At 43.0% G+C, this 12,484-nt stretch overlaps 1 long non-coding RNA gene across 3 annotated transcripts in view; it reads right to left on the bottom strand.

The window, feature by feature from the left end:
- Positions 1-2,479: 2,479 nt before the first annotated feature.
- Positions 2,480-12,484, bottom strand: part of LOC138990546 (uncharacterized) — a 34,399-nt gene continuing 24,394 nt past the window's right edge. For 2 of the 3 annotated variants that reach the window (XR_011466683.1, XR_011466681.1), the window contains 2 exons: positions 3,472-3,983; positions 2,480-3,016 (listed from right to left, as the gene is read on the bottom strand). This is a non-coding gene — a long non-coding RNA (uncharacterized lncRNA). The remainder of the gene's footprint in view (positions 3,017-3,471; positions 3,984-12,484) is intronic. The other variant, XR_011466682.1, reaches the window with a different exon arrangement.

The following is a 12,484-nucleotide window of genomic DNA, read 5'->3' as shown; positions in this document are numbered from 1 at the left end:
TGAGTAATTATTGTAATTAACACTTAATGGCATTGACCAAAGAGTCACACAAAGACAATGGAGGGTCGCGAAAAGAGCTGGACCTGGGTGAGGTCAATCACTGAAGCAAGAGGGCTTTCAGTTATCTCTGAGGAAGAAGGAGACCTAATTGGAATTGGGGCTATGACTCCACTCTGGCACTGCTCCAGTTACTTGAGGGGGAACTTGTAGAAGATGACATTACTAGTCAATGTTATTTGTTCCTTTCTTACTACAGTCAACAGCACATCTAAAGAGCAATCAGGAGTGGAGGGATCTAATACTTCATGTGCTTTTATTTGTTTTGGTGTTCAATGCCATTAGCAGTGTAATCAATATGGTTTTTAAAAGTATGCAAATCTAAGGATTTCTTAATGCAGATATCACCATCTTCTTTCATTAAAAGCATAAATAAAATCTGTGTCTCAGGGAGATGAAATGACTTGCCAAAGACCAGAAAATACAGTCAGTTGCTGAAGCTAAGCTATTTCATTAATACCAACTCATTTTCTTTATACTGTTATCAACTAAAAATTATTAAAAATTAGATAACATATATTTATACTACTATTATCACTATTATCATATCTGACCTTCATTAAATGGTTACTCAGGCAGTCTTGGACAAAGAATTTAGCAAATACATCTCTTTCATTCTCATCAATACTCTATGAGATTGATAGAGAAAGAGAAAAGCAACCTCTGAGTTCTAAGACCTGACCTGATACCACAATGGCCCTTATGTTCTTCTGCTCAAGATAAACATTTTACAAAGCTTCAACATCAGATAAGGTCATTCTGGGTTGGTGAAAGATTTAGGCAAAAATAGGACATTGGGTAATCATGTTTTAGCCCTGAGCAAAGGAGCTACATTACACAAACTACCGATATGACCAAATACCTTCCTATCTTGAGTGACAGCTTTTCTTGAACAAGTACACCTCTAAACTCTATCTAGTCTTCCCTTCTTAGAGTGAAAATTAAGATATCAATCAGATAACCCTATGTGCGAGACAGCAAAAGAGACACAGATGTATAGAACAGTCTTTTGGACTCTGTAGGAGAGGGTGAGGGTGGGATGATTTGGAAGAATGCCACTGAAACATGTATATTATCATATGCGAAACAGATCACCCGTCCAAGTTCAATGCATGGGACAGGGTTCTCAGGGCTGGTGCACTGGGATGACCCTGAGGGATGGGATGGGGAGGGAGGAGGGTTCAGGATGGGGAACACATGTATACCTGTGGTGGATTCATTTCGATATTTGGCAAAACCAATACAATATTGTAAAGTTTAAAAATAAAATAAAATTAAAAAAAATTTTTTTTAAATCCTGTTCCTTGCTGCAGTGAGTAACAAACCCAACAAATTCAACTAGGGATGGGGGTATTTCTATTGGTCTCTAGCTAGAAATACTAAGAAGTAAGATCATTATCCTTATTTTATACTAAAGAAAAGAAAGCTCAGGGATGTTGAGAAATTTGCCCGAGACTCCAAGGAAGTGAGTAACAGCACAAGCACCATCTGTGTTCTTGTTTATTACAATTCTGTGGTCCCCATGCCTACTTTACTCATCTGTCATGAAATGGATACTGTCTGTTTTCCCAAGGTGCCTCCATCCTACATCTTCCCAGAGGCAGAAGCAGGAGATCATCAAAGGCCCTCTGCTGGGGAGAGCAGGAAACTGCCACGTTAGGAAATGAACAACAGTGTCATCTCCATGCCTCCATTTCCTCTCTTGAAGGACTCAGGATGGTTAATACAATAATGCAAGCAAAATGCTAACACAGAGCCCGGGGCACTAAAGGGTAATTGTCCTTCTTTAACTGAATGAAGAGTTGACTCATTGGAAAAGACTCTGATGCTGGGAGGGATTGGGGGCAGGAGGAGAAGGGGACGACAGAGGATGAGATGGCTGGATGGCATCACCGACTCAATGGACGTGAGTCTGAGTGAACTCTGGGAGTTGGTGATGGACAGGGAGGCCTGGCGTGCTGCGATTCATGGGGTCGCAAAGAGTCGGACACAAGTGAGCGACTGAACTGAACTGAACTGAACTAAGCAGCCCCCTCCCCACAGATGACTTCAGGGAATCAGATACCTTAGAAAACTGGACAAATGAGCCTCATGCCCATTCTCCTTCTGAGAGTCCATGAGGACAAACTACCCCAAAATTTGACTGAACTTAAAAGAAAGGAATAAAAGTTGTCTTGTGGAAGAGTCTGTCTCCCATGGTTTTGTGTGGCTTGTATAGCTATTAAGAGGTCAGTGATGCTACAGTGAACTTGCTTCCTATACCTGGTAGGGCACAGTCTCTGGCCAGGGCAAGGGGAGGTGCCCACAGTTTGCAGAACAGAGAGAAGAACCACCATTTCCATGGACCCTATTGGTTAAGGTTTGTAGTTGCAAATAACAGACTCCATTCCAGGCAGTTTCGTTTTGAAAATGCATTTATAGAAATATAAGCCACAGTGTGTGAAGCTACAGAAAGGAAAATTGGAACATCATTGTAGGGCCAAGGGTCTTCTTTATTCCAAACTCTCCTCTCATTATGGATGCTGAGAACTGGATCCTGGAAATTTCAACTTGGCCACGCACAAGAAGAGCAGTGATGGTGGGGAGGGGGATGACGGTGAGGATGCCGTGAGGATGGGGGTCAAAACAAAAATCCTGGCATCAAACCAAAGGGCTATAGTTACTTTGGTCATGAGGAATGTACTCCTACATTCCTTCTTTCCTTCCTCAAATAATTATGAGCTCTCACCTTCATGCCAATAATTGAGCTTTGGGGTCTCATGGTGTTGAGAGCCAACTGGATGAGGCAGAGTTAAGACATGAAGACAATGGAGGAAAGGAAATAGCAAGTACAGCTGAGGCATGTAGGAAGAGAAAAAACTGGAAGGAGATTGAACTGTTTTAGAAGCAGACACAGCGCAGCCCTGCAGGGATCCTCCTCAGACTTCAGAGTTTCAGGGGACCATTCCTCTCACGTCCTCTGCAAAACAGAAGGAACTTGTTGAGTGACATCATTGCAGTCCCACGGGTGGACACCAGTCAACTAGACAGATCCTAGACTTTCCAAATAATATGTAACCATAGTCCTCATGACCCGAATGACCTAAAAGAAGAAAGTGAGTTTTCCAAGCCTAGGTGGGGCACTCAGGAGCACTGCAGACCTGCCCTGGAGGGTGGCTGAATCAGTGTTCCCAACTGAGAAAGAGGAGCATGTGATCAGGCTGAGATGATCACAAAGAGGTATCTGGGGTTGACCTTCTGCCATCCTCTCCCTGGAGAACTCTCTCAGTGTGTAGTTTCAGAGGACACTGCAGCCTCTCCTCCTGGCAGCAGCAAGGAGGAAGACACTGTGCAGGGTGAATGGTGTGTGGCCCCCTGAGCTCTGCCCCTTTCCCCAGCCCTTCCCCTCCCCCTGTGCCCTGGCCCCTGTCTTACCACAGGGAACCAGCCACTTGACCGCAGGTCTTCATGCACTCCTCTTTTGTTAGGAAGTTGTTTTTGTTTCCTCCACAACCGCCATACCTAAACCGCTCACACAGGCCAGTATAGGCATTGTAGAAGTACCTGATCATCACGGTCTTGCAGTCACCCATTAATTTAGGCTCCATACAGAAAGCTTGCCTGGAAAATCCCATGGACGGAAGAGCCTGGTAGGCTGTAGTCCATGGAGTTGCTGAGAGTCGGACACGACTGAGCGACTTCACTTTGACTTTTCACTTTCATGCACTGGAGAAGGAAATGGCAACCCACTCCAGTCTTCTTGCCTGGAGAATCCCAGGGACGGGGGAGCCTGGTGGGCTGCTGTCTACGGGGTCGCATAGAGTCGGACACGACTGAAGTGACTTAGCAGCAGCAGCAGCAGCAGAAAGCAGGCTTAGGAGCTTCTGGAAGGAGAGGGGCAATGGCTCAGTTATGAGGATGGTCATCACTGCTCCGTACAAAGACAACTAGAAAAAAAAAAAAAAAAAGGACAACTAGAACCACCAGTTTGTTTGCAATAGAGAATGTTAGGGTTGTGGAAGATGGTCAAATTGAAAGACCATTTGAAACCTCCTTTTTCAGACGGAATTATGAATGTTGTGTGGCATGATGTGATATACAAATGCCTTTAATTAGCCTGAAAACTTCTATAGGATCCCCTGGTGGTCCAATAGTTAAGAATCCTCCTTCCAAGAAAGGAATTCTGGGTGCAAATCTTTGTCAGGGAACTAAAGTCCCAAATGCTGTAGGCACTGAGTCAGCAGGCCATAATTACTGAGCCTCGGACCCACAACTAATCACCAGTCCACCCAAATAAATGTGTAAATGTTCAAAAAAAACAAAAAACCCACAGCTCTACAACAACAAAAAGAAGTCACAGGTAAAAAATATTCCTTATATGTCAATAATTATTGGGTATAGATACCTGAGTTTTATAAGACTATTAATGTTCTCTGCACTGATCTGTATGGTAAAAACGTTTCACTACTCATAAAAACTGTGAAGGAATCATGCTATAAAGGAAAAAGGCATTAAAAAAAGCATGCCACTCTGTTTACTTTGTTTACCTCATGGGATCCCATAAAATGAATAATGATACTAATGATGTTGTGATTATAAGAGGAAATACATATAACTGTCTTTTCTCTGACACTATTCCTAAAAATCTTGGTATTTCTCATGTGATGAAAACAATAAAAGTGTCTGTTGGTATGTGAAGTCAGTGAGTTTGTTAATACCTTCAAAAGCCAGAATGGGCTCTGATTGCACAGGAAAGGACTACCTATAGGAGGGTGGGAAGTTTCATTTCTACCCTCTTCCATAGTGTTTTATCCCACCAACCCGCACTTTCCCCCAACCTCAAGGAGGGTAATGGAACCATCTATTGAACAATCTCCAATGGCTAATGATTGAATACATCATGACTAAGTAATGTTCTCATAGCAGACACCCTCTTCCAACAAGACAAGAGAAGACTCTACACATGGACATCACCAGATAGTCAATACCAAAATCACATTGATTGTATTCTTTGCAACCAAAGATGGAGAAGCTCTATACAGTCAGCAAAAACAAGACTGAGAGCTGACTGGGGCTAAGATCCTGAACTCCTTATTGCAAAATTAAGACTTAAATAGAAGAAAGTAGGGAAAACCACAAGACCATTCAGGTATGATATAACTCAAATCCCTAACGATTATACAGTGAAAGTGACAGATTCAAGGAATTAGATCTGATAGAGTGTCTGAAGAACTATGGATGGAGGTTTGTGACATTGTACAGGAGGCAGTGATCAAGACCATACACAAGAAAAAGAAATACAAAAAGGCAAAATGGTTGTCTGAGGAGGCCTTACAAATAGCTGAGAAAAGAAGAGAACTGAAAGGCAAAGGAGAAAAGGAAAGATATAACCATTTGAATGCAGAGTTCCAAAGAATAGCAAGGAGAGATAAGAAAGCCTTCCTCAGTGGTCAACGCAAAGAAATAGAGGAAAACAACAGAATGGGAAAGACTAGAGATCTCTTCAGTAGAGATACCAAGGGGATATTTCATGCAAAGATGGGCACAATAAAGAACAGAAATGTTATGGACCTAACAGAAGCAGAAGATATAAAGAAGAGGTGGCAAGAATACACAGAAGAACTGCACAAAAAAGATATTCAAGACCCAGATAAAAATGATGGTGTGATCACTGGACTAGAGCCAGACATCCTGGAATGCAAATTCAAGTGGGCCTTAAGAAGCATCACTACGAACAAAGCTAGTGGAGGTGATGGAATTCCAGTTGAGGTATTTCAAATCCTAAAAGATGATGCTGTGAAAGTGCTGCACTCAATATGCCAGAAAATTAGGAAAACTCAGCAGTGGCCACAGGACTGGAAAAGGTCAGTTTTCATTCCAATCCCAGAGAAAGGCAATTCCAAAGATTGTTCAAACTACCACACAATTGCACTCATCTCACACAACAGCAAATTAGTGCTCAAAATCCAAGTCAGGCTTCAACAGTACGTGAACAGAGAACTTCCAGATGTTCAAGCTGGATTTAGTAAAGGCAGAGGAACCAGAGATCAAATTGCCAACATCCAATGGGTCATCAAAAAAGCAAGAGAGTTACAGAAAAACATCTATTTCTGCTTTATTGACTACAACAAAGCCTTTGACTGTGAGGATCACAACAAACTCTGGAAAATTCTTCAAGAAATGGGAATACCAGACCACCTGACCTGCCTCTTGAGAAATCTGTATGCAGGTCAAGAAGCAACAGTTAGAACTGGACATGGAGAAGCAGACTGGTTGCAAATGGGGAAAGGAGTACGTCAAGGCTGTCTATTGTCACCGTGCTTATTTAACTTATATGCCAAGTACATCATGCGAAATGCCGGCCTGGAGGAAGCACAAGCTGGAATCAAGAATTCCGGAAGAAATATCAGTAACCTAAGATATGCAGATGACACCACCCTTATGGCAGAAAGCAAAGAGAAACTAAAGAGCCTCTTAATCAAAGTGAAAGAGGAGAGTGAAAGAGTTGGCTTAAAACTCAGCATTCAGAAAAGGAAGATCATGGCATCCAGTCTGATCACTTCATGGCAAATAGATGCATAAACAATGGAAACAGTGACAGACTTTATTTTCTTGTGGTCCAAAATCACTACAGATGGTGACTGCAGCCATGAAATTAAAAGATGCTTGCTCCTTGGGGGAAAAAAAGCTATGACCAACCTAGACAGCATATTAAAAAGGAGAGACATTACTTTGCCAACAAAGGTCTGTCTAGTCAAAGCTATGGTTTTTTCAGTAGTCATGTACTGATGTGAGAATTGGACTATAAAGAAAGCTGAGCACCAAAGAATTGATGCTTTTGAACCGAGGTATTGGAGAAGACTCTTGAGAGTCCCTTGGACTGCAAGGAGATCAAACCAGCCCATTGTAAAGAAGATCAGTCCTGAATATTCATTGGAAGGACTGATGCTGAAGCAGAAACACCAATATTTTGGCCACCTGATTTAGAGAGCTGACTCATTGGAAAAGACTCTCTTGCTGGGCAAGATTGAGGGCTGGAGAAAAAGGGGACGACAGAGGATGAGATGGTTGGGTGGCATCACCGACTGAATGGACAAGAGTTTGAGTAAACTTTACGAGTTGATGATGGACAGGGAAGCCTCAACCTCAGGGAGGGTAATGGAACCATCTATTGAACAATCTCCAATGACTAATGATTTAATGCATCATGACTAGGAAAAGAAGCCTCCATAGAAACTTCAACAGAACAAGACATTCGTGTTATTCAAAAGACATGGGATCCACCCAGGGAAAAATATAAATAAACACTCCACGTGAACCACCGCAGTAGCCTAATCACTGGGGCTCTCTCTGCTCTTTACTCCCTAGAGGCCACTCTCTGCACTGCAACCTCAAGGATTCTCTTAATTCAGTCTTATCCCATGGCTCCCAGGAGACCAATTCTTCAGTGAGTCCCCTTTTCTCTGACAGTCAAATTCTGATTCTTATAAAGCCTTACAAGGCTTCTCATGACATGCTCCCTTTACAAATCATTATATTCATGATTGGTAATCTGTTCAAAGAGGCCTCTATGCCTCATCCCCTTCTACTCTTTTCCCCTCACCTACACATACTAATCTCCAGTAACACTGGTCCCTTCTGCTACTCAAAGCACAGCAGGCACGTTACTTCTGCAGTCTCTTCTCAACACCTCCCTATCACAAAGGGTTTCTTTGACCCTTTAGACAAAAAGCACAGCTTCCTTTCTCTGCCTCACTCTCTACCTTCCAGAAACTGATAACCCACCATAACATTTCTCCCCTTTGCTATTTTATGTCTCCCTTCTGAAAAGCAAGTTATTTTGCCAGGTTTCCCCACCCCCAAGCACCGTGCTTTGTAGGGACTTAATAATTCCCATTTTCATTCTCTAAACAAGTGCAAGGTCCTTAAATACAAAGGATATAATTGATTTCCTTGTAGTACACAATCACCTTGATGATGGGGCACATTGGCATAATGGTCAAACTCCCTCTAACCTTCAGTCTGCTAAGAGGATAATAAAATAGTCTTTACGGGTCATCATTAACCCTGAAACCTCTCCAAACCCAAATATTTATGGATTTTTATGGAGGTTTTCAATAAATAGCCATATATACTGAGTTAGTGGCCTTTGCTGACTGATCTGAATCTCAGGTCCTGCCCCTCTTCCCAGAGGTGCTGGCAAGAAAGTGGTGAAATTTTAAAATTCTAACTGGGTGTTGGAGTTTTGGGGAAGACCCCCAGTACCTGAAGGTTTCCTGAGTTGCTTTCCCTGAGTGGTCTCATGACCTAGCAAAGAAAGTAAATTCCAAGAGTTTCAGGAGGCCGGGGCAATGAACCAGGACAAGGATCAAATATGGACCAAATACAAATATTAAAATAATAGTCAAAAGAGGACAATGGGAGAAGGCCAGGAGGCTTTCCTCATATTGTCTCAGCCTTGATCCCACAAGCAAACCACACAAGGGCTGTGTTTCTTGCTTTTCAGTGGTCCCAGGTCTTTCTGCTTATTTTAATAATAGAGGAATGATGATTATTTGATACCTCGATATGTTTTCTTCCCCACAGGAGGTCAAAGGATAAACTTCTTCAGATTAACATGTTGGTGGAAAATGACAAAATCAGTCATTAAACATGAATAAATTCTTCACACTCATTATTGGTAATCTGTTCAAAGAATGCTTGCAACATGTGTCCCTGTTCAGATGAGGAAACTGTAGATGACTTGACCCAGGACAAAAGTTGTGGGTGGTAGGGTCAAGACTAGTTACTATGATATTACAATCTATCTAATACAATACATGATTCTACCAGGAATTCTTTAAAAACAGCTTATTTGTAAGAGTTTCTGGATACAGTGTCTACTTTCATTACTTCCTGGCCTCAGGCTTCACCTGAGCCCCCAAATCACAGAGCAGAGTGAGTGATGTCACACCAAATATGTGATGTCTCTACCAATATCAATCAATTCCCCAAAGACATACTGGGTGTCCCCTGGTCAACTGACGTCTGATATGAAATCAGTGCATTTAGTGCAGATCCCACCCACCGAGGGCTCAAAAGTGCCCTCACTTTAGTGCCAGCCACCTGATCCTGAGTTATTTATGCTTGTGGCCAAATGGCCAAAATGTGGTGATTCCATGATCACCCCTCTACATTCAATAAGAGAAAGGAATTGACACCCAAACTTAGGAAAGCCCATACTTACTCTTCTCAGATGAACATACACATAAAGCTCACAAACTGTGAAATGGAGGAGATGTGTAGGACAAAGGGGAGTGGAGGTGTGTGAAGCGTCCATGCCCTAGTGAGCACAGAACCCTCACATCATGTACTTGTGTTCATCACCCGGAAAACCTGTTGAGCCAAAATATTCATGCACTTTTTTGAGGTTTCAAGAAATAGGCTTGGGGGCGGTCCTAAGATGGCAGATGAATAGGACGGGGAGACCACTTTCTCCCCCACAAATTCATCAAAAGAACATTTGAATGCTGAGTAAATTCCACAAAACAACTTCTGAATGCCGGCAGAAGACATCAGGCACCCAGAAAAGCAGCCCATTGTCTTCGAAAGGAGGTAGGAAAAAATATAAAAGACAAAAAGAGAGACAAAAGAGGTAGGGACAGAGATCTGTCCTGGGAAGGGAGTCTTAAAAAAGAGAGAAGTTTCCAAACACCAGGAAACACTCTCACTGGTGAGTCTGTGGCGAGCCTTGGAACCTCAGAGGGCAACATAACCGGGAGGAAAAATAAATAAATAATTAAAACCCACAGATTACGGGACCAAGGGTAACTCTCAGCAGAGAAGCAGCGCAGATGCCTGCATCTGCCACAAACAAGCGGGGACTGGGCAGGGAGGTGTGGGCTGCATTGCTTAGAGTAAGAACCAGGCCTGAATGCCTTGAGGGCAATCTGAGGGAACTAACTTGAGATAGCAAACCAGACTATGGGATAACTACCACATGAAAAGCCTTAACCTAAGACACTGCCAGGCCCACTCACAGAACAAAGGACTGAACAGAGCAGGCTGGCTGCAGACCGGCCCATCCCCCACCAGAGATAGGCAGGCGAGGGCAGCCAGAGCCAGAAGGGGGCAATCGCGGCCACAGAGAGGCATCATCTACCCTACTGCAAGTGCGCTTCGTTGCTAAACAAGACTTCTTGAGATTCTGGATGGTCAACAAGTGCCTGAGAAGGTGCGCCGGTTGTACACCCAGAAAACCGAGTGGCAGGGACAGGGGAGGTGATAAGTCACAGCGACCATGCTCGCCAAACACCTGGTCACCTGAGCTACTAGGACCTGGGAAGGGCACAAAACGCAGGCCCAACCGAGTCTGTGCCTTTGAGGACTACCCGAGTGTCTGAACCTGAGTGGCTTAGACCTGAGAGGTGCATGCAGCCCAGAGCCGGCCTCGGACAGTTCTCGGAGGAGCAACCTAGAGCCTAAGCAGTGTAGACAGGGGAAGCACACAACCGTGAGTGGGGGCAAACCCGTGTGGCCGAGACACAGCGAGCACTCCCCACACACGCCAGTGATATCTGTTTGCAGCCTTCCTCACTCCCCACAGCACGACTGAACAAGTGACCCTAAAAAAGTGTCCACCACCGCCCCCTTGTGTCAGGGCCAAAATTAGACACTGAAGAGATCAGCAAACAGAAGAAGCAAAAACAGGGGGAACAGCCTTGGAAGTGACAGGTGCAATAGATTAAAACCCTATAGTTAGTACCGACTACATAGGAAGGAGCCTATAGATCTTGAGAAGTATAAGCCGGATCAAAGAACTATCTGAAAGTGAAGTATAGATGGAGAAGTCTTGAGGCTACTGTAAGAATAAGACTAAAAACCAGTGGCAGGATGCTTAAGTCCAAATCCTGAGAACACCAGAGAACTCTTGACTCCAGGGAACATTAATCGATAAGAGCTCATCAAATGCCTCCATACCTACACTGAAACGAAGCACCACCCAAGGGCCAACAAATTCCAGAGCAAGACATACCATGCAAATTCTCCAGCAACACAGGCACATAGCCCTGAGCTTCAATACACAGGCTGCCCAAAGTTACTCCAAACCCATCGACATCTCATAACTCATTACTGGACACTTCATTGCACTCCAGAGAGAAGAAATCCAGCTCCACCCACCAGAACACCTACACAAGCTTCCCTAACCAGGAAACCATGACAAGCCACCCATCCAACCCCACCCACAGCAAGGAAACTCCACAATAAACATGAACCACCAACTGCCAGAATATGGAAAGGCCACCCCAAACACAGCAATATAAATAAAATGAAAAGGCATAGAAATACCCAGCAGGTAAAGTAACAGGATAAATGCCCACCAAACCAAACAAAAGAGGAAGAGATAGGGAATCTACCTGATAAAGAATTCCAAATAATGCTAGTGAAAATGATCCAAAATCTTGAAAACAAAATGGAGTTACAGATAAATAGCCTGGAGAAAAGGATTGAGAAGATGCAAGAAAGGTTTAACAAGGATCTAGAAGAAATAAAAGAGTCAATATATAATGAATAATACAATAAATGAGATCAAAAACACTCTGGAGGGAACCAAGAGTAGAATAATGGAGGCAGAAGATAGGATCAGTGAGGTAGAAGATAGAATGGTAGAAAAAAATGAAGCAGAGAGGAAAGAAGAAAAACAAATTAAAAGAAATGATGACAGTCTCAGAGACCTCGGGGACAATGTTAAATGCCCCAACATTCAAATCATGGGAGTCCCAGAAGAAGACAAAAAGAAAGACCAGGAGAAAATACTTGATGAGATAATAGTTAAAAACTCCCCTAAAATGGGGAAGGAAATAATCACCCAAGTCCAAGAAACCCAGAGAGTCTCAAACAGGATAAATCCAAGGCAAAACACCCCAAGACACATATTAATCAAATTAACAAAGAACAAATATTAAAAGCAGCAAGGGAAAAACAACAAATAACACACAAGGGGATTCCCATAAGGATAACAGCTGATCTTTCAATAGAAATTCTTCAGGCCAGGAGGGAATGGCAAGACATACTTAAAGTGATGAAAGAAAATAACCTACAGCCCAGATTACTGTACCCAGCAAGGATCTCATTCAAATATGAAGGAGAAATCAAAAGCTTTACAGACAAGCAAAAGCTGAGAAAATTCAGCACCACCAAACCAGCTCTCCAACAAATGCTAAAGGATCTTCTCTAGACAGGAAACACAAGAAGGGTGCATAAACTCGAACCCAAAACAGTGAAGTAAATGGCAACAGGATCATACTTATCAATAATTACCTTAAATGTAAATGGGTTGAATGCCCCAACCAAAAGACAAAGAAGACTAGCTGAATGGATACAAAAACAAGACCCCTATATATGTTGTCTACAAGAGACCCATCTCAAAACAGGGGACACATACAGACTGAAAGTGAAGAGCTGGAAA

Source organism: Bos mutus, chromosome 13, assembly GCF_027580195.1.
Source record: "Bos mutus isolate GX-2022 chromosome 13, NWIPB_WYAK_1.1, whole genome shotgun sequence".
NCBI lineage: Eukaryota > Metazoa > Chordata > Mammalia > Artiodactyla > Bovidae > Bos > Bos mutus.
This window is presented reverse-complemented; position numbering and strand designations above follow the sequence as displayed.